Source organism: Anabrus simplex, chromosome 1, assembly GCF_040414725.1.
Source record: "Anabrus simplex isolate iqAnaSimp1 chromosome 1, ASM4041472v1, whole genome shotgun sequence".
Classification (NCBI taxonomy): Eukaryota; Metazoa; Arthropoda; class Insecta; order Orthoptera; family Tettigoniidae; genus Anabrus; species Anabrus simplex.
This window is the reverse complement of record NC_090265.1, coordinates 1728884417-1728911348: the sequence shown is the minus strand read 5'-3', so window position 1 is coordinate 1728911348 and position 26932 is coordinate 1728884417. Positions and strand designations below refer to the sequence as shown.

General features: G+C 41.0%; 1 long non-coding RNA gene across 1 annotated transcript; it reads left to right on the top strand.

The window, feature by feature from the left end:
- The first annotated feature begins 816 nt into the window (after positions 1-816).
- On the top strand, positions 817-26932 carry LOC137502682 (uncharacterized). Its single transcript, XR_011018827.1, has 2 exons — positions 817-936; positions 26682-26932. It is a non-coding gene; the product is annotated as an uncharacterized lncRNA (long non-coding RNA).

Genomic DNA, 26932 nt, shown 5'->3' with positions numbered 1-26932 from the left:
ACATTGCCTTTGAGGCGGTAGAGGTGGGATCCCCCGCTGAGTCTGAGGGAAAAACCAACCCTGAGGGTAAACGAATTAAGAAAGAAGACAGTTTCTCGCACTTCTTCGCAGTGCAGTTTTCTTTAATGTTCTCTGATACTTTTTCAATGTATATGTATTCTTGTCTCCCTGAGACAAATCAAACACTACCCTGCACGACGTCCTACTACGTCGGAGTCCATAGCTTCACTAATTATATATCAGCCATGCAGCACGGCAATGTTTATACCTGAAGAAGGCAGCTCTATTGCGTCACTCGATGACCTCGCATCGAGGCCAGTCTCTTGATTTTAGATACATCTTTCCTTCTTTACAATGAGATATTGAACACTGTCGTCAGAACGTTAGTGAACAGGACATCTCTAGAAAAATATATACCGGTGAGTTGGCCGTACGGTTAGGGCCGCGCAGCTGTAGCTTGCATCCGGGAGATAGTAGGTTCGAACCCCACTGTCGGCAGCCCAGAAAATGGTTTTCCGTGGTTTCCCATTTTCACCCCAGGCAAATACTGGGGCTGTACCTTAATTAAGACCACGGCCCTTTCCTTCCCAGTCCTAGGCCTTTCCTACCCCGTCGTCGCCATAAGACCTATCTGTGTCGGTGCGACGTAAAGCAACTTGCAAAAGAAACTTGTCATTTCTGGGACCTTGGGAAATGCAGTGTCAGTAAGTGGCACACTAAGTGTGTGTGCATGTGGTCATATCACAGAATATGACGTGAATAGGCTACGGTAGTGATAAGGCGGAATATAAAAGAGCACCGTAGAGCTATACAAGAGCCAAAACTTCCTAGGCTTTCTATCCAACACACGCTATTCATCGCGGAACAACATGAAAATCATCGCTGTGGTTCTTATTGCCCTCCTTGTGGTGGAAACTACTCAGGCATTTGTGCCAAGTAAGTATCTTGTATTTCCAGCAAACATTTTCCAAACGTTTTCACATTATGTCCGCCTCTGTGGTGTAGTGGTTAGCATGATTAGCTGCCAGCCACGGCGGCCCGAGTTGGATTCCCGGCTCTGCCACGAAATTTGTGATTTTGAGAAAGAGCCAGGTATCGAACCTGGTCCTCCGGGCGTGGCAGCTAATTACAATAACCGCTACACCACAGAGGCGGGCGGTAGGATATGTGACAGATGTAATTCCATGACTGCTATTCTCGTTCTTTATTTATTCATGTTTTTATTTACTGGTATTTATTTATTTATTTATTTATTTATTTATTTATTTATTTATTTATTTATTTATTTATTTATTTATTTATTTCAAATATTACATGAGCTGTTGCTCGTATTATGGAGTGTACACTACGAAATTAGCAAAATTATAATATTGGCATGCAAATAATTTTTTTGTTCATATAGAGCCTCGGATTACACCATTAATTTCGTAATTTGTAATAATAATACTAATAATAATAATAAAACGAAAATCCAGAGCCTGTTTCCAGTCATTCGACCGGTCAGGAATAGAATGAATGAAGCCCCATCTAGTGGCGAGGATAGAAATTGTGCCGGCTGCCGAAGCATGCCGCACTCCTCTAGGGCAATGATTAATGAATGACAGATGAAATGAATTGATATTGAAGAGTTTTGCTGGAATGAATTATGACAGGGAAAACCGGCATACCCGGAGAAAAACCTGTCCCGCCTCCACTTTGTTCAGCACAAATCTCACATGAAATGACCGGGTTTTGAACCACAGAACCCAGCGGTGAGAGACCAGTGCGCTGCCGCCTGAGCCACGGAGGCTATAATAATAATAATAATAATAATAATAATAATAATAATAATAATAATAATAATAATTGTTACGGGGTTACCCGTGGAATGCAGAGGTGAAAGAAGGTGCGGGCTGGAATAGGTCTATCAACAATATGAAACTAAACTTAAAATTTAACCGAAGGATATATTTTCAATAGACAAAATTTAAAAAATTTTCACTAGGTGAAATAGCAATGAAAGATCAGGTACAAGGTATAATTTTACAAACAAGAGCACGAAAGCACAAGTTTAGGGATCTTTACAAGTCCCGGGCTTCGAGCCCCAATTTTTACAATCCTTGAGCTACTAGCCCAACTTTACCAAGGCACAAATTTGTTCAAAGGGCAGAAAACACCTAACTCCTGGAGCACTTGCTTCCAACTCACAATATCAAGCCTTCAAAGAGCACTCAGTAATCTAATTTTGAAAAGAGCTAACAGGCTCTCAGTTAATCAAGCCTATTCAAGGCAACATCAACATTTTCAATTACTTGCCATCAAGGCACAACTTACAAAATTAAACCGGGGTATCTTGCACCCAACCTACTGGGCCTTAGCAGAAAAAGAACAGGTTAAGTAAATGGCCTGACATACTGAACCCATAATTCTACGGTGAGAAAAATATTTTTTTTTTCTCCAATATTTATTTGGTATTAAGAAAGTACTTTTATGTTTGAAGGCAGCCATGTTGCGCTCCTACGAGCCCCGATGTCGCGTGGGAAGGTTCTCACTCACGGCGAGCTCGTGAATTGCCGGGACACCTCGGTGGGACTCGAGTGCCCGACAATTCTTTAAATTCATGGAATTCTGCACAACGAGGGATTTTGACAATATAGTAAATGAAGAAATAAATAGGCAAATTTGTTCGTACACCCTCCGTGAAGTTAGTGACACCAGGGAAAACTTAAAGGCAGTTAAGCCTAAGTACATGTTAGCGTGAGACCAGCGAACCAGCTACACGTGCCAAGGTCAGGGGAGGAAGAAAACGCGCGAAACGCACGGGCAGAAACAATTTATTTCCCCTGTTGTGAGTGTAGAAAAATTATAAAATTAACATCTAACATAAGTGCAAGTCTGTCCGGAGTTCTGGGACAAGTCTCATCAAAATTGGTCTATTAGACGCAAAATTGGCAGATTACACAACCAAGCCTCATAGAGGGGATAGCGTCCCTCCTGAGATTATAAAAGAAACCCCCCACCGTAGATTTTTCAGTGTCGATCTGGAACTTGAAGCCGCGGGAGCTTGCGCCCGTCGCCATTGGAAATTCGCGCCAGATTGACCGACAAAGAATTAAATACATGTCCGTGGCTAAGGTCCATATACTTGGTTAAGAAGAAAAAGTGATTGGGAAAGTTCTGAACGTTTGCCGACGAATTAGGAAGGTGTAGGCTGGTTGAAATATACGCAGCAGGTTTTATTTATATCATCTCGTGTACACTTGAAAGTGAAGCAGAGTCTTGGGAGAAGCTATTCAAAGTAGTTCTGCTCCCTTATCGGCCGAACACCTGTTTTTATTGAAGCAACGGAGAGAAATCACTCTGGGAACGCATCAGACAGTTGTAGTCGACTGCAGGACGAGGGAAGTTCGTGGTGCAAGTTACAGAGAAAGTGCCTGATTTATTTGGTAATTTTAATATCGTGTGTGTGAAGGGTAGTGTTTGTATGAGTGAGATTTTGGAAATGAAAATGTTATCTGTGAAAATGAGCGGCTAAGCCCGAGGTTAGCTGCTGACGATGTAACCAGAATGCTGGGAATGTCACCATTGTGCAGGTCTGTCTATTTTATATTAGTTAGTTATTGTCTGTCCCAACCAACTTTTCAAGATGATTGTCGGGTTGATATTCGTAATTATCAGGCGAAAGGTGTTGTAATTTTTGGTCAGCGTGTGAAAATTTCAGTGTGTAAAGTTCATGTCAAGAACGGTAAAATGCGACGCTTAAAATTTTGTGTTGAATGTTCGATGAGATATCATGGAAAGCGTGGATTTTTGGAACGTTATAAGTGTAAATTTGTCGTGGCGAATATCTTAATCTCAGATGTCAGTTGAATTCAGAAACGTTGGTCGATAATAATATTAATAATAATAATAATAATAATAATATCTACCGCGGGATAAGGAAATTTTTCTATGTTAAAGTGCATTTAACCAGTATATTTTTGCAAGGATCGCAGGCATATTTAGATGATTTCGGGGAAATTTGTTAGAGTCACAGTCATTAATGGGAAGGAAATTTTGAGACATCGTGTATATCAATGATACGAAAAGTCGCTGGGTGCTCTTGGACTCTCGAGGTTCGAAAGTCGTAATAATAGTAAAGTAAGAGATGTGTTTAATAATGGTTGTCGTTTCCACCAGGGGATCGAAGTATGAAAAAGGGTCTTGAAGGAAAAGGAATTTGAGAGCGACGAATTTATATGTACGTGGAGATGAGAGAGAAGTGATACCGCTGGAATAAAGCGAGGAGAAGGAGTTTGAGACAAGCTATATTTTTAAAGAGGAAGTATTTAGGAAACAGGCTGTGTTGAGGCAGGCTGTACTGTTTTCCGCAATCAATCCGAATTTGAGACGACTATGGTGTGAAGCATCGCAAATTTATAGAAAGATTCCAAGTGAAAACGACTCTAGTAAAATGTTAAAGTCTGGGTAGTACACATCCAGTGATTTTTGGTTACGGAAAGCCCGTATGGATAATAAGATAATGAGCGACCTCAAGGATCAAAGAGCACTTTGGACCCATGGTTGGGTTGTATTGAATTTGTTCACTGGAGAGGTCATTGATAATATGGTTGGAATTGATGATAGACGATTTGAGAATTTCGAATGCGGTAGTGATGATTATTATTTTGAAGGCATCCACTAAATGGTAAACGTGTGTTGGGAATTTTCATTTGCTTCCCTAACACTTCAGTGCACAGGCTGAGAGTGTGTTCGAGGTGGAGAATCGTTCGTCACGTATATTTATTTTTGAGTTTACGCATTGTAATGGTAGAGACTTACTGTGTTTTTCGACTTGCATTCATTTGATAGTAAGAGACGTGGTTCCGTCGTGCGTATTTTGTCTGACCAGATTTAGTACTAAATGTCGGAGTTGTTTGAAATTGCTGTTCGCCTGATATGTTAAGGGAGGCGTAGCACGACCCACTTTGACGCCCGACGATAGATTTAGGACGTCACATGTTATTCTTGGAGTCACTGATGATGAGACGTCCTAGGTCACGCCCGACGATAGAATTTGGAAGGCATCATGTACATAATGATTAGTGTTAGGGTGTACAGATTTCAAGTGAGCCCGACGATAGGTCTGGGATGGTAGCTGTACACACTCAAGTCTCAGTTTAGATGTTTTGTTTGTTTTTTGTTGACGTGGCCTGGAGGAAGGTAGCAGTTACAGTACGATATGATGTAAGGAAGAGGGTCAATGCGTAGCTCTCCATTGAGATAACGGGACAGCTGTTGACAAGTGATGGTTGTCCAAGTGTTGGATATCGGCTCGATATAGATTAAATATTTTTACTGTGAGTCTTCGTGCGTGAAATGTATGGGCCCGCAGGTTTCTTCTCTCCAAGGCCGGTTGCAAGCTGCCACGTTTGTAATATGTATTTGGAAGCTCTGGTCTGAGAGCTACAGATCTAGTGTGTTGTGTCAGTGAGTAGTGTACTGTAAGTTCCTGATCATCTATTCTGAATGATTTGACGTACTGCAATGAGTTCCGAACCGTGCATTATTGACAGGTTGTTATCAAATCCATTTTCTCGGAGACTATCCAAGAGAAAACAGACATTATTAAGAATGGCAGGCCCTGTCCGGCTCTGACAGATTTAAAGACACAGTACAGGGAGAAAAATAGAGAATATGTACGTTCGTTCCCTGTATCTCAATATAATAATACGCACTGGTTGAGAGGGTCCAAGAAGCTGAATAGACTGTTTTACTGGCCGTGTTTGCTATTTTCTGCTGATAACGGTGTATGGTGTAAAAGTGGCTTTGACAATTTGAACACGTTGACACTGTCCATTACAAGACATGAGAAATCTGCAAACCATATGAAGTGTTTCTTGCAGTTAAATATCTTTGGCGTACAAGGATCGACCACCAGCTGGATGAACAGAAAGGCATCAGTGACCAACTTCATAACGAATGTTACCATTTATGTTCGGCCTCTATTGTAAAAAAATGTTTACCTGTTTTCATGACCGACAACACTGAGCATTACAGCTTGTATGTTCCTGGGCTGCTACTAATATACTGTAAGTTAGGCAGTTTATATATTTTTATTTCTATTTCATAGCTTTTGCTGTACTTACATGTTGTTTTTGATCTTTTATCTTTCGTCAGCAAGTTCAGTTTTTTTTCTAGTGGCTTTACGTCGCACCGACACAGAATGGTCTTATGGCGAGTTTTGTAAAAGGAATTGATCATTTTAGACTCTTAAATATACGAAAGAAAGTGTCATATAGGCATATTATTAAAGTTGACAGTATTAAGACTATTAAAAAACTGAATTATATTCTTTTTTGCATTCTTCCAAATTATTACGGTATATTACTAATTTTGCTTCCGATATGCGCGCATACGAGAAAGAATATTCGTAGAATGTAGGTTAACCAGCGTATTTTTCAAACATCGTAAGAAATTAGCTACATCTAATATCCACTCGCGCTGGGCCCAGTCGCGTGACGTCACGAATCGTATTGCCATGCCAGGCCTTGTTCTCTAGGAGGTGCTGCCTTGGTGGAAAGCGCTGAGAGTCTTCAGATGACTGGAGCTGTAAGTAGGCCCGGCTTCGTTGTGGATCCGGAACGCTCGTTTCACGGGTAGTCCTGCTTGGCGTAGCTCGTAGATTATGAGGTCCGTTGGTATCCTGGGATTCACGCCACGCACGACGCAGCTGGGGTTGGTATTGCACTCGGGCGCTGGTGGTGGCGGAGTTGGTCTTGCTGTATCAGTAGGTATGTTGGTGGCGTCTTCCTCTGCAGGTGGCCGGAATGTTGTGTTCTGTGGACTTGGTAGAGTAGGGGTAAGGGAAGACGTCATAAGAGGGGAGGGGTGGGACATAACTATACTGGTTATGGGAATATTGGGCGAGGTGTGGGCGGGAGTAGTGGCGATGGTGGTAGTTATGGTGGTAGTAATAGTGGTGGTGTACGAAAAGGACGGAGGCTGTGGTGGTGTAGTGTATGAAGGTGGATTGGTTGCTGGTTGCGGTGTAAAATCTTCTTCCATGAACTGAGGGCACGATTCCACTAGGCGCGGGTATCCGTCGATGTATATACCCCATTTGAGAGCTTTCTGGGCGTCCTTTTTTGTAGCAAGTTGAACCAGTACCCGTTCTGTAGGGATGAGATTTTCTTGTATCCGGGACACATTTTGAGCTGGGACGCCGGTTCTCTGGAAGTGGCGAAGGAGATCTTCGTCACAGTCGGCGAGATCTACGCCGCGAATAATGCAGTTGGGCATTATGGGAAGGACGACTTCCAGTTTGGTGTTGGCCTATATGCTTATTGGCACGGCGGGGTGCGAGGGTAGAGTTGAGGCGTTCCCCAGTCTTTTAAGAGGCGTAGATAGCGTGCCATCCCGAAAGCAAGTGAAGTGTCGTGTGATTCAGTACTACAATGGTGCTTCGCTGAACGTCATTATATTTTCTTCGCTTTGTCCGTCTCTGATCTCCCTGTGCTTCCCCATGCCTCTGTCTCTTCCAGTGAAAGAACAAAAGATTGCCATTTTTCCTCACGTGCCGTGTTCGTTTTCTTACTTCTTCTTTCTGGCGTTAATTTAAATCCAGGACCGCTTAAGGTTTATTATCAGAACACGCAGAGTCTGAAAATCAAATTAACTGACTGTCTTCTCAGTGAACCTGAGTTTAGCGAATTTGATATCTTATGTTTCACAGAAACCTAGTTACCTTATTTTATCTCTTACAGTGAACTTCCATTCTCGTCTAAGTTTTCAGTGTTCCGTGAAATCAGAGGTGCCGGTAAACGTGGGGGGGATGTAATGATTGCAGTTAGTAGACTAATAAACTTAAAGCCCGTCACAGACCCGACCTAGAAACCGAATGTGAGATAACCTGGGTCGAAATTACGATCTCCAGAAGTAAAAACTTGTTAGTTGGCTGCTTCTACCACCCACCCTCCGGTGATATCACAGAGTTAGAAGATTGCTTTAATTCAACGTTTTGGCTCTGAATAAATCTAACTATTTGCTAATCGGTGATTTTAATGCTCACATATCCTGGCAATCTATAACCTCTGAAACAGTAACCTACCCTGCGGACTCATTTATTTTGTCTAATTTCATAAGCGGTCTTCATCTACATCAGTTCTTCTTAAAACCCAGCAGAAATCTGACAACATTGGACCTCTCTTCTCTACAGTAGCTATCTGCTGGCAGAAACATTCTTACCCTCAACCTACCTACTTATCGACATAAAGACTTTCCATCCGGTGCGGGGCAAGTTGTTTACCAGGACTTGCCATCCCTCCCTTGGAGCTGGTTATCAGCTGAGCGTGACGTTAACAGTGCGGTTTCCCTGTTTGAAAATTTAATATTTGCCACTATTAAACAGCATGTACCTTTCTCCAAACCCAGAATACACAAATATCCCCGCTGGCTGAGTGCCGAGACTAAACTTCTACTAAAGAACAAAACCCATGCGTGGTCACTCTGGAAGTCTATCCCCAATTCACACACGTATAACACTTTTAAATACCTCAGGAAAATTTCAAAATCGCATCTTAATAATTACTACAACCGGCACATCACTTCTATAACTGGAAACCTTAAAAGCAACCCTAACAAATTTTGGACCCTTATTTCATCACGAAGAAAGTCATCCCGGATACCACTGAATTTTAAACTACATAGTGATGATGTCCCAACTGAAATAAAGTCTCAAAAAATCTATGAGTACTTTCATTCCACCTTTACCCCTCCCGCACCTATCACAGAACTAGCACAGAACAAGAGTGTTTGCAGTTGCTCACTGTCACAAATACCAACGACCCCTAACGAAGTTCAAAATATTCCCAATAGGCTCCCAACAATCCGCTCCACCGGGCTCAATGATATTAGCCCTATATTCTTCAAAACTATGTGTGCATCTGTGCACCGGTATCTACAATTTTAAATCTGTGTATGCCTACTGGTACATTCCCTGACAGCTGATATCACACCTATTTTCAAATCTGGCAACAACCATGATATATCATCATACCGCCCAATATCTATCGTTTCAATACTATCCTCTGTCCTTGAAAGAATAATCCACCGCAGACTCCCCTTTTTCACACAGCCGTACCTATCTGAACAACAATACGGATTCACTCCCGGAAAATTATGCCTCACTAACCTCACCGTTCTCAAACACCACATCATTTCAGCAATAGAAAATAAATCTCATTTAGATGCAATCTGTATAGATCTGGCAAAAGCATTCGACTCAGTGGATCACGCACTTCTTCTTCATAAGCTCGCTACCTGATTTAATATTCGTGGCCTCGTCTTATCATTGTTAACAAATTTCTTCTCCGGCAGAAAACAAAGAGTGGTACTCCCTGAATCTGCCTCATCATGGTTATCTGTGTTATCAGGAGTATCTCAGGGCAGTATTCTGGGACCCCTACTCTTTGTTCTCTATATCGATGGCATAATTACTTGCACCCAAAATAGTCACTGTAGTCTTGTACGCCGACGACCTGAAAATCCTAAGTGTCTACGCCAGATGACTGTGATAAATTACAGAATGTTCTCAATTCGTGTGGTGACTGGTTTAAGAAATGGAATCTTTCTCCCAACGTTAAGAAGTGCAACACAATCCCCTTTTCATTGCTAAAGCAAGGAATGAACACTGCCTATACCGTCCAGGGAAATGCACTGCAATCGGCTTCTCAGGTAAGAGACATAGGTGTTATAATAGACTGTAAACTAACCTTCTCTGTTCATATTCAGTCTATAAAATCCCCTGCTATGCGTACCCTAGGCATTCTTTACAGGTTCACTGAAGTTAATGACAATAACGCCTTTAAATTATACTTTGTCTCGTATGTTCTCCCCATTATTGACTTTTGTTCCCCTATTTGGTCCTCATCTGCTATCACAAACATATCTCAACTAAATAGTATCTTTAACTTTTTTCACTTTCATTGTTAAACTCACAATTCTGTTTTTGAGAACAAAACTAAATCTGACATTATGAACTATCTGGGTATACTTGACCTGAGAAGCCGTTTACAGTTATCCGATCTATGTAACCTTCATAAAATAATCAACACGTTCCTCCCCGCCCTACACGCAACCGGCGCACACACCTTTCGCATCCTTCAGACAAAAAATTAAAAGTTTCCTTTGAAGTCCTCTCCATGTTTCCATTTTCTTCCGTCCCTCCAACCCTCGACCTTTCTTCTTCCTAATTTCTGTAATCGACACTTGCCAGTTACCGTTGTCATTGTTGTTACATTCCTAGTGTTAAAATTGTTAATTTAATGTTTTAATATTGTTGTTTATACCTTTGTTACTTTTCATAATTATTTAAACTTATAATAATAATAATAATAATAATAATAATAATAATAATAATAATAATAATAATTGTTCCAAGGTATCTGTGGAACAGCAGAGGTAAAAGAAGGTGCGGGGGTGAACGGGCCTCAAAATACGAAATTAAAGTTAAGATAAAATTTAACAAGGTTATATTTTCTTTTCAAAATCAAGAAATAACAAGTATGGCAGGTACAGAGTAGCAAGGCAACAAAAGTACAATTACAGTATTTACAGGATTTGGGCTTCGAGCCTCGAACTCACAATTCTTGAGCAATTAGCCCAGCTTTACCCCAAAACAAGTTTCAACAGAGGGGCAGAAAACCCCATTCGTGCCCAGGAGCACTTGCTCCAAATTATACAGTAAAGCCTCCTCGAGGCATACAACAACTCAATTTTCAAGAAAGAGCAGCTCGCTCTCAAAATTTAAGCCTATCAAAGGCCACACCAAACTCCACGTTCAAGCTGTCCTCCAAGGACCTATACACAGGGGTAAAAATACCCAACCTACTGAGGCCTATTAAGTAAAGAAACAGGTTAATTAACTGGCCTCTAAAATGCCAATTTGAGAGGAGGCGATCTTGCACTCCTAATACATTTTGTTTAAAACCTAATCTGGCTCTAGGCCGCTAATGCAAGGGCTAATCCCATACTAACGAGGTTAGTTATAGAAGGAACAATTTACATTACGTTAAGGAAAAAAAGGTTGAGAAAATAAGCTCACCTCAATGCAATATGAGTGGGAGCTCGAGAGGGTTAAGCACTCTCTATCCCGATTTGTAGTTTAAAAGAATAGATACCAAGTGTTTTTACATTTTAAGGGAAGTTACATGGTAAAAGGCTTCGGACCTGCCCCGAGAGTTAAACTGCTGAGCTAGCAAAAAAAAGAAGTTATTAAACGGCCATTACCTTGTGGATGTACTGCTGCCCGAAGAAAGAGACGCTTCCCGCCCCCTGCTACGTACTTTACACACTGAAAGATGTTACTGAAGTGGCGCGGAGACCCGAAAATCAGCAGTTTATATACTCTCGCGGAAAGTTCGAGGCGTTTCAGGAATGAGAACACCCTCCCACAAGAATTTTATTGGCTAGGGTTAAGCAACATATCCCCGTTGAGGAAGATACACCTGATTGGTCATAAATTAATTAACGAAATTCGGGATTGGCTAAATTCAAAACAAGGGGAAAGAAAGGGTTATACAGCCAACTTAAACAATAACAGAAAGAAATTTAACAAGGAACAAACTTTTGAAATAAAAATTTCTCCAAAAAAATGTTCTTTCACTTCGCACTAGGGTGCACCATTGTAGTTCTTCAGTAGTGTCCTCTAGAAGAGAATGTTCACACTTCTTACTACAGGCAAAACAAAAATACATCGAAAACGACCCAGTTCAGAAACTTCAAAATTTCCAAGTAGTGACATCTTCTGAGAAACTTGAAAATTAACACATTAGATAAAGTTCAGACTTCCTCCAGTAGGGGAGTTTCAACTGGCGCAAAGTTTGAATTAGCGACATGGAGGTGTACCACCCGGTACAATAATAATAATAATAATAATAATAATAATAATAATAATAATAATAATAATAATAATACAGAACAAATCCTTAATCTCAAAACTATCCTCCAAATGCGCAAAACCAGGAACAGTCATTACTTTTGTAGATTTCAGAAAAGCATATGACTCTATAGACCGTCAAACACTTTTCAGTACTCTAGAAGAATTTCAAGTGGATAAGAAAACAAGAGAATTAATCAAACAAACATTAACTGGCACTACTTCAAAAGTTAAATTCCTAGGCGAAATATCTGAGCCTTTTCCTGTTAACACCGGGGTCCGTCAAGGGGATGGTTTATCGCCGTTACTGTTTAACTTGGTACCTGAGAAAGTAATCAGGACCTGGGAAAAGGAAACTAAAGGAATAACCCTTGGAAGATTACGTAAAGACAGAATTAACGTGCAATGTCTGGCCTTTGCTGATGACATAGCAATCCTCTCCAATAATAGGCATGAAGCAATTCATTCCATTGAAAAACTACATGAAATAGCCGTCAAAACGGGACTTCAAATTTCATATGAGAAAACTCAGTACATGGAAGGAGCCTCACAATACTTGGATGAACAACCTATGATAACTAAATTCGGCAAAATTGTTCAAGTGAACCAATTTAAATATTTGGGAGAAATTATTCAGCCCTCTGGTTTAAACCGCGAAGCAAATAAAGAAAGAATTTCCAAATTACAGAAACCATACAGGTTCACTTGGAACAGGTATAATAAAAAATCAATATCACGGAATGCAAAACTTAGACACTATAATACAGTGATCAAACCTGAAGCGTTATATGCCTCAGAAACCTTAATCATTGGTGACGGATCTTTAACCAAAGACATTGAGAAACAAGAAAGGAAAATTCTACGAAAAATTTTTGGGCCAGTTTGTATAGATGGAATATGGGGGGAAAAATCATCCCAGGAGATATATTGTCATTCTGAAAAAAATTTGCACACTTTTCGGAAAAGACGATTGAAATTTTATGGACACATTATCAGAATGAACACTAACAGGCTAACCAAAAGAATTCTCAACCTGGCCATTTCGTCTAAAACCAAGAACAGCTGGTTTCGTGAAATTGAAACAGATCTACAGGAAATCAACATCTCAGAAGACATTGTACAGGACAGATGTAAATTCAGAACCAAAATCGACAATCACCACTTTGAAGACAAACCCAGCACCAGAGCTACTATAACTTGGACAGAAAAACGAAGGAGAAGCTCAGCGAGAGGATGAAGAGATTTTGGGAGGAAAAGAAGGCCAACACATCAGCTAAGCAAGTTCAACTGTGCTCCTGAGTAGGGCATAACGATGTAATAATAATAATAATAATAATAATAATAGTAATAATAATAATAATAATAATAATAATAATAATAATAACTGCTAGCCTATATATTGAAATTCAGTCTTAAATAAAAATGTTTCTATGATTCAATAAAATGTAAAAAATACATGTAAATAGAATCAAACAGTTAGAAATACATCTAGGTAAGAACTTAATCTAAATAGGGTAAAACTAAGAACATTAAACTGTTTCCATAATGTCATTTTAACTATTCTTTTGAACTTTGTAAAATTCTGGCAAGCATTCAGTGAAATCGAATTGACAACTACTTTAGCCTCGGTATTACACCATTAATTTCATACTTTTTTTGTATTGGCTCCGTCTTGGAATCTAAATATACAAGTGCAAAATATCACTCATCACGATAAAGCAGGAAGCACTAAATAATAATAATTGTACCGGGTGGTACACCTCCACGCCGCTAATTTAAATGCGCGCCAGTTAAAACTCCTCTGCTGGAGGACGTCTGAACTTTATTGACATTATTAATTTTCTACCTTCTCAGAAGATGTCACTCCCTGTAAATTTTGGAGTTTTAGAACTGTGTCACTTTTGATGTGTTTTTGTTTCGCTTGAAGTAAGAAGTGTGAACTTTCTCTTCTAGAGGACACTACTGAAGATCTACAATAGTGCAACCTAGTGCGGAGTCAAAGAACTATTTTTTTGGAGAAAATTTAATTTCAAGAGTTTGTTCTTTGTTAAATTTCTTTCTGTCATTGTTTAAGTTGGCAATATTTACCCCTTTCTTCCCCTTGTTATGAATGTATCCAATCCCGAATTTCTTCTATTAATTTCTGACCAATCTGGTGTATCTTCCCCCAACTTGAATCTGTTGCGGGGTCCTACCCAATAAAGAGTTTGTGGGAGGGTGTTTTCTTTCCCCTAACGCCTAGAACCTTCCGCGAGAGGATATAAACTGCTGATTTTCGGGTCTCCGGGCCACTTCTGTTCCATCTTTCAGTGTGTTAAGTACATAGCAGGGGGCGGGAAGCGCCTCTTTCTTCTCCAGCCGTTCTACACAAGGTAATGGCCGATTAATAACTTCTTTCTTTGCTAGCTCAGCAGTTTAACTTTCGGGGCGGGTTCTAAGCGTTCAACCATGTAACCTTTTTCTAAAATGTAACTTCTCGTTTCATCTATTCTCTTGTAAAACAACATATTGGGATAGAGAGTGCTTAACCCTCTCGAGCTCCCACTCACATCGTCTTGAGGTGAACTTATTTTTCTCAACCAATTCTTCCGTAATGTAATGTAAATTGCTATTAAGTCACCTCTGTAGTATGGGATAAGCCCTTGTATTAACGGCCTAGTGCCAAGTAGGTCTTAAGCAAAGTGTATTAGGAGTGCAAGTTCGCCTCCTCTCAAATTATATTTTAGAGGTCATGTATTAATCTTCTTGTCATTTAACAGACCTCAGTTGGTTGGGTATTTTGCCCCTGTGTATATGTCCTTTGAGGACGGCTTAAAGGTGGAGTTCGGAGTGGCCTATGATAGGCTTGTATTTTAGGGGGAAGTTGCCCTTTTTTTGAAAATTGTGTTTCTGCCTCAAGGAGGCTTTTGGATGTAATTGGAAGCAGATGTTTCTGGCATGTTTGGGGGTTTTCGGCCCCTTTGTTGTATGGTGTTCATTGTAAGGTTGGGCTCATTGCTCAAGAATTATGTTTCTGACTTTTGAAACCCCAAATGGGGTCCCTATGTAAATGTATTTGTCAATCGTGTTTCGGCTACTAAGTACCTGTTCTATTTGTTGTTACCTAAATTTCAAAAAAGAAAATATAACCTTGTTAAATTTTAAAATTAATTTCACTTTAGTAGCTTGAGACCCATTCACCACCCAGCACCTTCTTTCATGCATAACTACCACCAAAACACGGTAACAAGTGGTAGCAGAGCGTGGTTGAATGGGTCTCAATTTAGCCCCTTTTGACGGCTAAATATTGTTTGTTCCGAACTCTAACTATTTTCCCAGTTGCTGGAATTTTTTGAGTTTGTCAAAATTGGTCTGTCATCATGCCCGGCCCTCGCGATGTTCTCCTTCTTAACTATTTGCGCAAGGAGGAGTTGATCTATGAATTAACTATCAGAAATGTGCAATCTGGAGGCACGGTTGCAATAGACACTAACAAGCTTAGAGAGTCCCTTGATTTGCCCATTTCCATCCCCAATTTGGGAGAGAAAGAAATTGACGACTCTCTTTCCACGATCACGGAGAATATTACTGGGCTAGCTTCTGTAGTTAGTTTTTTTGATGAAAATGATCCGTCTCCGAATCAAATTAAGCGTGTGCAAGGTAGGCTATATCATTTTTCGAATAGGGTTAACGATCTGTTGTCTCTAAAACTGAATGATGTTCAGAGGAAGGAAGCTAGTACGCTCCTGGAAAATATTTCCGAATTATCTAGTAAGGTCACTCAATTGTTAACTGAGGAAGTTCCTCCCAAATCTGATCAGCCCACCATAGTGAATGTAGGTAGCGAGGAAGAACCTGCTAAGGGAGAAGTAAATAGGAAAACCATCGCTGCTCAAACTATCTCTGCCCCATTGGACAACGAGTCTGAACGCCGTGCATCGCTGAGTAACATCCGTTCTGAATTAACTTCCTTGCCATTGAAACCTTTACCTGCTATGTCACCCGGGTTTAGTAGCTTGCCTCATCCATTGGCAATGTTGCTCAGAGGTATATCTAAGTTTTCCGTTAATACCACCAGTGACGTAATTTCATTTTTAAGATTTCTAGTGGAATTTCAGGATCATGCCCTTGTTTTTTCTCTTTCTCCATGTCAAATCTTGCAAATTATCTATCCGTATGCTATTGGTATTCTCTCTGACAAAATAGTTAGAGCCATTGCCGAGCAATCTTCTATTGAGGATTTCCATGCCCATTTGCTAGCTAACTTCATCCCGGCTAGGGCCAGGTCCTCCCTTATTCAGAAGTACTATTATCGTGTACAGCGCTTGGATGAAAACTTGGCTGATTTCATACAGGACATTAAGTTTTATACTAGGGTGTTTGCCCTTCATTTTCCTGAAGATCAGATTGTACAGGCTATTGTAGAGGGAATTTCACCTCCCTATAGGTCATATTTGTGTTTCGCGGCGTGCCCGCAAACTTTCTCGGAACTTGAAGCATTGGCCGTCTCAGCGGAAGGAGTTAGATACGCCGATTCTTTGCATGTCGCGAAAGAACCCCCGCCTTCCATTAGTAATACTCGGCCTCCTCCTCGCCGATCAGTCACCCCCCGTAAATGTTATGCTTGCGGGTCGCCTGACCATCTGCGCAATAAGTGTCCTCTGATCAAGTCTAGTAGGGCAAATAATGGAGCGGGTTCATCACAAGGCTGTTTTAAATGTGGGGCTTTCTCACATATCGCAAAGAATTGTCCCAATTCGAATAGCGCCCCCTCCTGCTCAACTTCTGGTGTAACTTCCAACAACAATCAAAAGTGACTAGTGGCGGCGGCTGAGTCAACTAATTCTGCTTCCCAAAGCTCAGCCCCTGGCAAAAAGGTCGAGAATTCAGGGAACGATAAGTCTTCGAATACATCTCTTGAATGCCCCAAAGAGTGTCTTAGGATTGCGGCGGATACCCCCGCACCTGTTCCTTTTCTTAAGATTGAGTTAAATAACGAGCCTATAACAGCTCTCTTAGATTCAGGCAGTGTTTGTTCGATTATTTCGGCTGAATGGTATTCTAAATTGAAATCGGTTTGTAAACTTCCTGACTATGTCTCTTCTCCTGTTCAATACGTTTCGGCTAATTCATCTCCATTAGAAATTCTAGGTTCCTTACTGGTCAAGATTCGTATTTTTAAGTTTACATGGAAAATTAAATTGTTTGTGGCCAAGCAATTGTCTTGCCCCATTATATTGGGAGCTGACTTTATTTCTCACACTGGTCTTGTGCTCGATCTCCAGTCTAGGTCGTGCACATTCAAATTTGCTTCTAGTTGTAAAATACCACTATTAAAGTGTAATTCTGTGTCATGTTCTTCTATTTCGCCTACCCAGGATGAGATGTTGTTAGACCTTAGACATCTACCTGAGGAGCAGGCTGATAGTATTCGCAAACTGTGTCAGTCGTTTCCCGAAGTATTCTCTGATACTCTTGGTGTTACTGACCTTATTGAATACAAAATTGAGGTCACGGATTCGATTCCTGTCCGTTTTCCACCTTATAGGCTATCTCCACCTAAAATGAAGGCTCTGAAAGAAATTATCGATCAGATGTTGAAGGATGGTATTATTAGGCCCTCTAAGTCGGCGTATTCATCGCCTATTTTTCTAGTCCCGAAACCCCAAGGAGGCTTCAGGCCTGTCATTGATTACAGGGCTCTCAATCGGAAGGTGGTGTTGCAATCTGTGCCCCTTCCTGACCTTCATTCTTGTTTTTCATGGTTTCGTAAGGCCATGTTCTTCACCATCTTGGACTTAAATCAGGCCTATAATCAAATTCCCCTTGCCGAAGAGTCTAAACACCCTACAGCGTTTGCCACGGACTGGAATTTATATGAATACAACCGCGTGCCTTTCGGGCTCCCTACGGGAGCAGCTGTGCTCACTAGGCTACTAGATAGGGTTTTCTCCGACATCAAATTCGAGTACTTATATCACTATTTAGATGATGTCGTCGTATTTTCAGAGACTTTTGAAGAACATCTAGATCATCTGCGCGAAGTTCTCGATCGCCTTCGTAAGGCTGGGTTAACCGTTAAGTTGTCCAAGGTCGCCTTTGCTAAGCCCTCTATGTCATTCCTAGGGCATATTGTGTCACCCGATGGTGTAGCAGTCGATTATTCTAGAACACAGGCCATCCGTGATTTTAAACCTCCCAAGGACATTAAAGGTATCGCCAGGTTCATTGGTATGGTGAATTTCTTCAGAAAGTTCATTCCTAACTTTGCTAATAGAGCGGCGCCCTTAAACCTTCTTCGTAGGAAAGGCATCAAATTCGAGTGGGGACCTTCTCAACAAGCCGCTTTTGAAGATCTGAAATTAGCTCTCTGTAATGCCCCTGTCCTTGCTATGCCTGATTTCTCAAAGAAATTCATCGTCCAAACGGACGCGTCATCGTCAGCTGTAGCTGCAGTCCTTCTTCAAGAGACTGAACTAGGGAGGCGACCCATCGCCTATGCATCTAGGACTCTATCGGCTCAAGAAGCCAAGTATTCCATCTATGAGCTCGAAGGGTTGGCAGTCTTATTTGCCTTAGAAAAGTTCCGTCTCTATCTGGAACATGTCAAATTCGACCTGGAAACAGATAATCAAGCCCTAAGCTGGGTCTTAGGTAGGCCGCGTCGTACTGGTCGTATAGCCCGCTGGGCTATTCGTATTTCCGCCTTCCAGTTTGATGTTAGACATATCAGAGGTACCGAAAATGTTGTTGCTGATGGACTCAGCCGTATGTTTCATAACGACGTCGAGACCCACGAATCGGTCGATAGTTCATCACCTTCCGAGTCCATACTATCTGGTGTTAATGCCATCTTAACAGATGCTCCCATGCTTTTTAGGGATATTGAGAAATACCAACGTGAAGATCCGACGCTGGCTCCGATAATGGAAACCCTTTCTTCTGGGGAACATGTTGTCCCTTATGTTCTGAGGAATGGTGTTCTATGTTGCCCTTCGAGGCATGATAAGTTGATGAAAGTTGTTGTTCCAGCGGTTCTTGTACCTATGATCTTCAAGTATTATCATGAGACCCCATTAGGAGGGCATCTGGGTATCTTTAAAACTCGTGAAAAGATTCGTGAAATGTTCGTCTGGAAAGGTATGGACGGTGAAATCCGTGAACTTGTAAAAGCTTGTAAATCTTGTTTGCTCAGTAAACCAACCATGTCCACCAAGGTAGGCCTCTTGTCTTCGCATCAAGCATCGCGCCCCATGGAACGCCTGTATATTGATTATGTAGGACCCTTCCCCCAGTCAAAGGGAAATGCCAACAAATTCATCTTTGTATGTGTAGATGGTTTTACAAGATTTTCGTGGTTATTTCCGACTAAGCTGGCTACCGCTCAGTCTACAATTACTTGCTTAAATTCTATTTTTGCTTCTTTTGGTCCGTGCCAATATCTTGTATCTTTTACATCTAATTTATTTCGTAAATTCTGTTTTGACTTATCCATCTCTCATGTAACTACTTCTGCTTATTACCCTCAACCATCTCTGGCTGAACGGGTTAATCGTAATCTCAGGTCCGCACTGATTGCCTATCATCATGATGATCATTCCAGGTGGGACACGTCCCTGCATTGGATAGCTTTTGCTTTGAATTCGGCGGTTCATGAATCTCACAAGTTTACTCCAGCCTCTTTGATGTTCAAGTTTGTTCCCAACTCGCCGCTCTCTAACCTCTGGTCTCTGAATGACATTCTACCCGAGACAATAGATCCGGATAACATTAAAGATCTTTGGAAGAAGGCTAAAGCAAATCTTAAAGTGTCTCATGAAGAGGTTAGGGAAAAGTATGATCGTGGACGGAGACCCCCCACTTTGAAGGTAGGTGACCAGGTGATGGTCAAAAATTTTGTTCCCGCGGGCAAGCTTGCCCCCAGATTTCATAGGCCATGCATCATTCTCGATTTTCTCACACCGGTTACATTGTTAGTAAGCAATCCAGCCACCGAGAGGATATTTAGGGTTCACCTGTCCCAGGTGAAACCGGTGTAAATTTTGTGTCAACTTGCTTCATATAATTTGATAGGAATATGAAGGTTATATTTTTTTTTGAGTTCCACTCTTAAGGCATTCTGCTCCTTCTATTTTATTTTATATGTAAGCATTTCTTGTAAACCTCCCCGATTGTTAAACTGCCATCCTGTCCTTACCTCGGCCATTACCACGCTCCCGTCTCCTGCTTCAACACACACAGTGGCTTAACTTATGCCATGGATATTTACACGCCGCTGGCCCCTCAACCTCTCCACAAGCCTGTACCCTCAAAGAAGATGATAGTCCAACACAATTCTGTCGCCAAGCTTTAATGTTTCAGTGCCCCCGCAGCCGCGCGACGCCGTGCAGCTACTGGAGCAGAGGTCGGGCCCCCTCGGCCCCAGCGAGGACGACGTGTGCACGGCGAGCCGGAGCTCTCCTCCCGGCCAAGGCTGATGTGCGGCGCACGACCTGCTACTTGCCCGCGGCCTGTATATGTTCACCGCGGGCGCGGCGTGCTTCAACACCTCTGCTCCCCTCATAGTGCGGGCGAGCGGTATCTCAGGGTACTTGAGGGGTCCGAGCGGCCTCCTTTGGACGCAAGCTGCAACGGCCGGTCTGGCCATCCAACTTAGCCTACATCAACTACATGGACAGTCACTATAAGAAATGACTACACTTGGGAATTCAACAACAAATTTGGTGGACATTGCAAAATTTTTCATCACCTTTTAAAAGATTATCTTCAGAAATTCGCCTTCTACAAACATAAATTCCTTACGTTACCAATTACAACAAAAATTTTGGAACTGAATTAAGAAATTTCTCAAATACTTCTGCAATTTATTTTAATATCAACATCAAAGCTTGGACCTTATTTTCAAACAAAAGTTTATGTTCTTCTGTGTTACCCCTTGGAGGAACTTTTGGGGGGGAGGTCTGTACCGGGTGGTACACCTCCACGCCGCTAATTTAAATGCGCGCCAGTTAAAACTCCTCTGCTGGAGGAAGTCTGAACTTTATTGACGTTATTAATTTTCTACCTTCTCAGAAGATGTCACTCCCTGTAAATTTTGGAGTTTTAGAACTGTGTCACTTTTGATGTGTTTTTGTTTCGCTTGAAGTAAGAAGTGTGAACTTTCTCTTCTAGAGGACACTACTGAAGATCTACAATAGTGCAACCTAGTGCGGAGTCAAAGAACTATTTTTTTGGAGAAAATTTAATTTCAAGAGTTTGTTCTTTGTTAAATTTCTTTCTGTCATTGTTTAAGTTGGCAATATTTACCCCTTTCTTCCCCTTGTTATGAATGTATCCAATCCCGAATTTCTTCTATTAATTTCTGACCAATCTGGTGTATCTTCCCCCAACTTGAATCTGTTGCGGGGTCCTACCCAATAAAGAGTTTGTGGGAGGGTGTTTTCTTTCCCCTAACGCCTAGAACCTTCCGCGAGAGGATATAAACTGCTGATTTTCGGGTCTCCGGGCCACTTCTGTTCCATCTTTCAGTGTGTTAAGTACATAGCAGGGGGCGGGAAGCGCCTCTTTCTTCTCCAGCCGTTCTACACAAGGTAATGGCCGATTAATAACTTCTTTCTTTGCTAGCTCAGCAGTTTAACTTTCGGGGCGGGTTCTAAGCGTTCAACCATGTAACCTTTTTCTAAAATGTAACTTCTCGTTTCATCTATTCTCTTGTAAAACAACATATTGGGATAGAGAGTGCTTAACCCTCTCGAGCTCCCACTCACATCGTCTTGAGGTGAACTTATTTTTCTCAACCAATTCTTCCGTAATGTAATGTAAATTGCTATTAAGTCACCTCTGTAGTATGGGATTAGCCCTTGTATTAACGGCCTAGTGCCAAGTAGGTCTTAAGCAAAGTGTATTAGGAGTGCAAGTTCGCCTCCTCTCAAATTATATTTTAGAGGTCATGTATTAATCTTCTTGTCATTTAACAGACCTCAGTTGGTTGGGTATTTTGCCCCTGTGTATATGTCCTTTGAGGACGGCTTAAAGGTGGAGTTCGGAGTGGCCTATGATAGGCTTGTATTTTAGGGGGAAGTTGCCCTTTTTTTGAAAATTGTGTTTCTGCCTCAAGGAGGCTTTTGGATGTAATTGGAAGCAGATGTTTCTGGCATGTTTGGGGGTTTTCGGCCCCTTTGTTGTATGGTGTTCATTGTAAGGTTGGGCTCATTGCTCAAGAATTATGTTTCTGACTTTTGAAACCCCAAATGGGGTCCCTATGTAAATGTATTTGTCAATCGTGTTTCGGCTACTAAGTACCTGTTCTATTTGTTGTTACCTAAATTTCAAAAAAGAAAATATAACCTTGTTAAATTTTAAAATTAATATCACTTTAGTAGCTTGAGACCCATTCACCACCCAGCACCTTCTTTCATGCATAACTACCACCAAAACACGGTAATAATAATAATAATAATAATAATAATAATAATAATAATAATAATAATAATAATAATAATAATAATTTAATATTACATCAAAGAGTTCTATGGACACTTGCTGGGGACGGACAGTAACAGACTACCGAAGAAAATCTTTGAATTCTTCAGGAAGAGGAAGACAGGGCTGAAATAGTAAGGGAAGTGAGGTTGGACTTGATGAAAATGGGGGTTCCGGAAGATTACATCACGGACAGAAATAGATTTATACAACTCGTCAAAAAGTTCCGTGGTTTCTAGGAGAAAAGGGAAATCCTGTACAGATGAGCAGAAGAAGGAAATAGGAGAAAGAATGAAAATATACTAGCAGTGATTGAAGACAGAGAAGGCTAAGGTGGTCCATAGACGGCCTAAACGAATGAGAAATAATAATAATAATAATAATAATAATAATAATAATAATAATAATAATAATAATAATAATAACAATAATAATAATAATAATAATAATAATAATAATAATAATCACCAGTCTACGCAACTGAGACGTCATCCTTAACTAGCAACATCAAGAACATAGCGAAAATAGAACGACAGATACTCAGGAAGATATTTGGACCCAACCCAGAAATTACGAGTTTCTAGAGATGTCTTGTTCTGTAAAGCTCAGAAAAACTGCATTCTATGGCCGAGCGTCTATCCTCAGTTGCACGGAAGAGGCGTATGAAGTTTTACAGACACATAGCAAGAACGGATGACTGTCGACTGACCAACAAAATCTTTTTCATCATTAACGGAACCCGCCAAACTAAATTACACTGGTTGGCAGACACTAAAAGCGACCTTGCAGAAATTAATATTGGCCCACTGGTAACTACACGGACCACATTCAGAAAAAAGAATCAGTTCATATAAGTTCACATCCAAGAACCCAACAGTCAGGAACTTGAAACTCAAAAATGCTTGGACACAAGATAGAAGACAAACCCTTATTGAAAGGATGAGAAGTTTTGGGAAGAACAAGAAGACCCGTGCTAAATTATGGTGCTACGTGCTCCTTACGCGTACTTTATATTATAATAATCGTATGGCCTCAGTTACCGTGATACGAGAACCGGAAACATGTCAAAGGAAAGCTGCACGATTTGTTCTGGGGGATTTCGAAGAAGTGTTACGAAAATTTTGCAAACTTTGGGCTGAGAAAATTGGGGAGTAAGATGCTAGGTGGTATGTCTCTAGCCGTAATTGGTGAGTTGGCGTGGAATGACATAAAAGCCTCTACACACGATCCAATCTCGTGATTTGCTGAGCGCGGTAAATCGGATGCTGCTTTCGACACGACACAATCTGCTGTAGACTGGCTCGCTCTGCTTTGAAAATACGCATGATCATGGCTCTTTTATTTTCTAAGTTTCACAAAATAGGAATTGCCGTGACTTTGCTGTCATCAAAGGCGATACAAAAGATAAAATATTGGGCTTTATGTTATGGCGTCTGTGCTCCTAAGAGGCCTGGTGGAGGTGTTTCGAGCAGTCGCCGCATAGGCGACCTGCGCGTCTAATGATGAAGACGGCATAAATACACAGCCCCCGAGCCATTGCAATCAACCAATGAAGGTTAAACTCTGCGACGCGGCCGGGAATCGAACCCGGGCTCCTTGCGCCAAAGACCAGCACACTAACCATTTAGCCATGTAGCCGCTCAATATTGAACTAAAAAGTGGCTATTACAGAGAATTTAGTCACACAAGTATTATTAAACAACTAGAACCATTATTCGATTTTAGAAACATTCTACCAATGGATATAGACACTTTCAATGAACTGCTCGATGACAAATCGGCCCGAGATGCACAACCGCTCTACACACGACCCACCCGAGATGCACAACCGCTCTACACACGACCCATCTTACAGAGTGTCGCAATAGTGAGTTTTGCCAGCCCGACCGGTCCCGACAATCCCATACTCCACCCAATCTGCAGACTGTGTCGTGTGTACAGGCTTTAAGTGGAAGAATGAGCTTGAATGGAGCTTTTGAAGGTAGGAAAGGTCATAATATGGAGATAAAGTTGGAATTCAAGAGGACAGACTGGGACAAATGTTCATTTATAGGACGAGGAGTAAGGAATTGTAATAAATTATCAAGGGAAATGTTCGATAAATTTTAAACTTAGTTGAAAATACTTAAGGAAAAGGTAAACAATTGATAGGGAATCTGCCACCTAGACGACAAGCCTAAATTCAGATCATTGATTGATTGATTGATTGATTGATTGATTGATTGATTGATTGATTGATTGATTGATTGATTGATTGATTGATTGATTGATTGATTGATTGATTGATTGATTGATTGATTGATTGATTGATTGATTGATTGATTGATTGATTGATTGATTGATTGGTGGAAAACAGTATTGATAAGACCATCAATAAACGGGCCAAAAGAAGGTGACATAGGGCACTGCCCTGCGGACATCAGAGAGGTTGGTGGCGGAAGAACAGTATCCATAAACGATCACGCGCTGTATTCTTTTACTCAGAAAGGTATTCATGAGAGGTAGGAGTCTTCCATGCACGTTAAACCGTCCTGAAAGTTTGTGTGAAAGAAGCGCGTGATCCACGGTATGTACGAACGTATGTATGTATGTATGTATGTATATGTATGTATGTATGTATGTATGTATGTATGTATGTATGTATGTATGTATGTATGTATGTATGTATGTATGTATGTATGTATGTATGTAAGCTCATCATGGAAAAATGGCGCTACAGAGTTTAATGAACTTCGGTATGTAAAGTACCCGTAATTATGTTATTCATTCGAAGTGAAATGGTAGTTTTGGGGAAGGTCAAAATTTAATTCTCAAATATCTGTGTTACTAGTGTTCCTGTAGACATAACGAACGTTATAATGAATGTAATTTCTGATCATTTATGTCTTATACAGTCTTACCGTACCGGCTGTTATAACAAGGTTCTAGGTTTGTTTTACCCCCACAGTATTTTTCCACGGTCACTTTGGATTTTTCTACATGTCAGTCCCTCTCCACTCCACGCCTAGGGGTGCTAGGCATGTCTTACCCCTCTCAGTATTTCTCTTCAAATAGTATTAAATCATTGTATAACCAAGTGTGGCTGATATTTTAGCTTTGCCTTCAGGATAGTCGCCTGTCATGTTTAATTGTTTAGATCAGGGCCTCTCAGGCTGCATGCGTCCGTGCATTGCACGACGCAAGGTGCAGGAGACGACTTCATTAGGTTGACCAGAGTTCAAACCCACACTCCTCTTTCACTACATCTCTCACCCGTTCGGCCTGTCTCTGCCTTCTTCACCTTCCCCACTGATTTTCCCCTCACTGGGAAATGTTCTTGTGCGGTGAGCGGAGACACTCAGTTGTATGGGACAATATTACCGGTGTTAAAAACTCTTCTTTCTATATGGTTTGAGCAGACATTTTATCGTCTCTAGCTCTCCTTTTCCTTTTTCTTTGCAATTATACCAGTAACGGTAACATCTGGAAAAAGGGATCGGCTGACAGCAATTCTGAGAGCGTTCTTTAAATTACGATCAGAAATACTCACACGCAATCTAGTCTTCGTACAAGTCAAAGTAGAAAAAAAAGAAAACTTTGACATACGCATGTGGAACCAAACATAGAAATAAACTTAGCTCATCTCGATGCAGCTTAGGAAAATCTTCCTTCGACAAATGTTCGTAGAATTCGAGCAAAGCCTTTGTATTGAAAAAAGGATTTTTTTATGATCACGTAATTATTGTCCCAAATTTGGCTTTATCGTCACGACTGAGAAAAAATTACGGAAGTTTCCAGTTCGATTGAAATAGACTTTCGGAAGTGTTTGCCTCCTTCGAAACAGGTTTATCCATTATTATGTTGTTGTCTTGCGCTTATCAATTTCACTGATAAACAAGCCGTCTATCACCGAACGCTTCGTCGCTCTCAGCACACTACACCATCGGAGTCAAGCCGAGATGAGCCGAGTCGGACCGATGCACAGTGCACGAAGCCCCTGCACCTCGGTTTGCACGCGTGAGATTTTGGAAGTTTGAGAGGCCCTGGTTTAGATTCTCCGATATCTTAAAGATATTGCTACTTAAATGTGTACAGCCCACTAAGTACAGAATGTATTGTGGGCTAGGGGCAAGCCTTCGCCAGCGATTATTGGAGTGGCCATTTAGTGATTTGATTTTAGTATTACTGAAAATTGACTGAACTTAGAGACCTGTGAATGTCTGATGATTCACCGGCAGGTAATTCCAGAGTGAATAAGAAAACAATGAAGCAAATCGCTCCAGACGCACTCGACAAAACAGTCTTTAGTAGGCTAAACGTTTTTAATATACATTTTTGTTTTCAGAATGTGATAACAATATGGACTGCTCACTGTATTGTGATCCACAAGGTGTGACTAAATTAAGTACTGACGAGTTCAAATGCTTAGAAGATGGAAAGTGCATCTGTCCTGAGGAACCAGACGATGTGAACGGTGAATCTCATGAAAACTCCGATTAATCTGGTGAGGAGGACGATGAACCTAGTAAGGAGGACGATGAAGATGACAGGTGATGATGTATTTTGAGGGTAAAATAAAGTGAAGTTTAAGAGAGA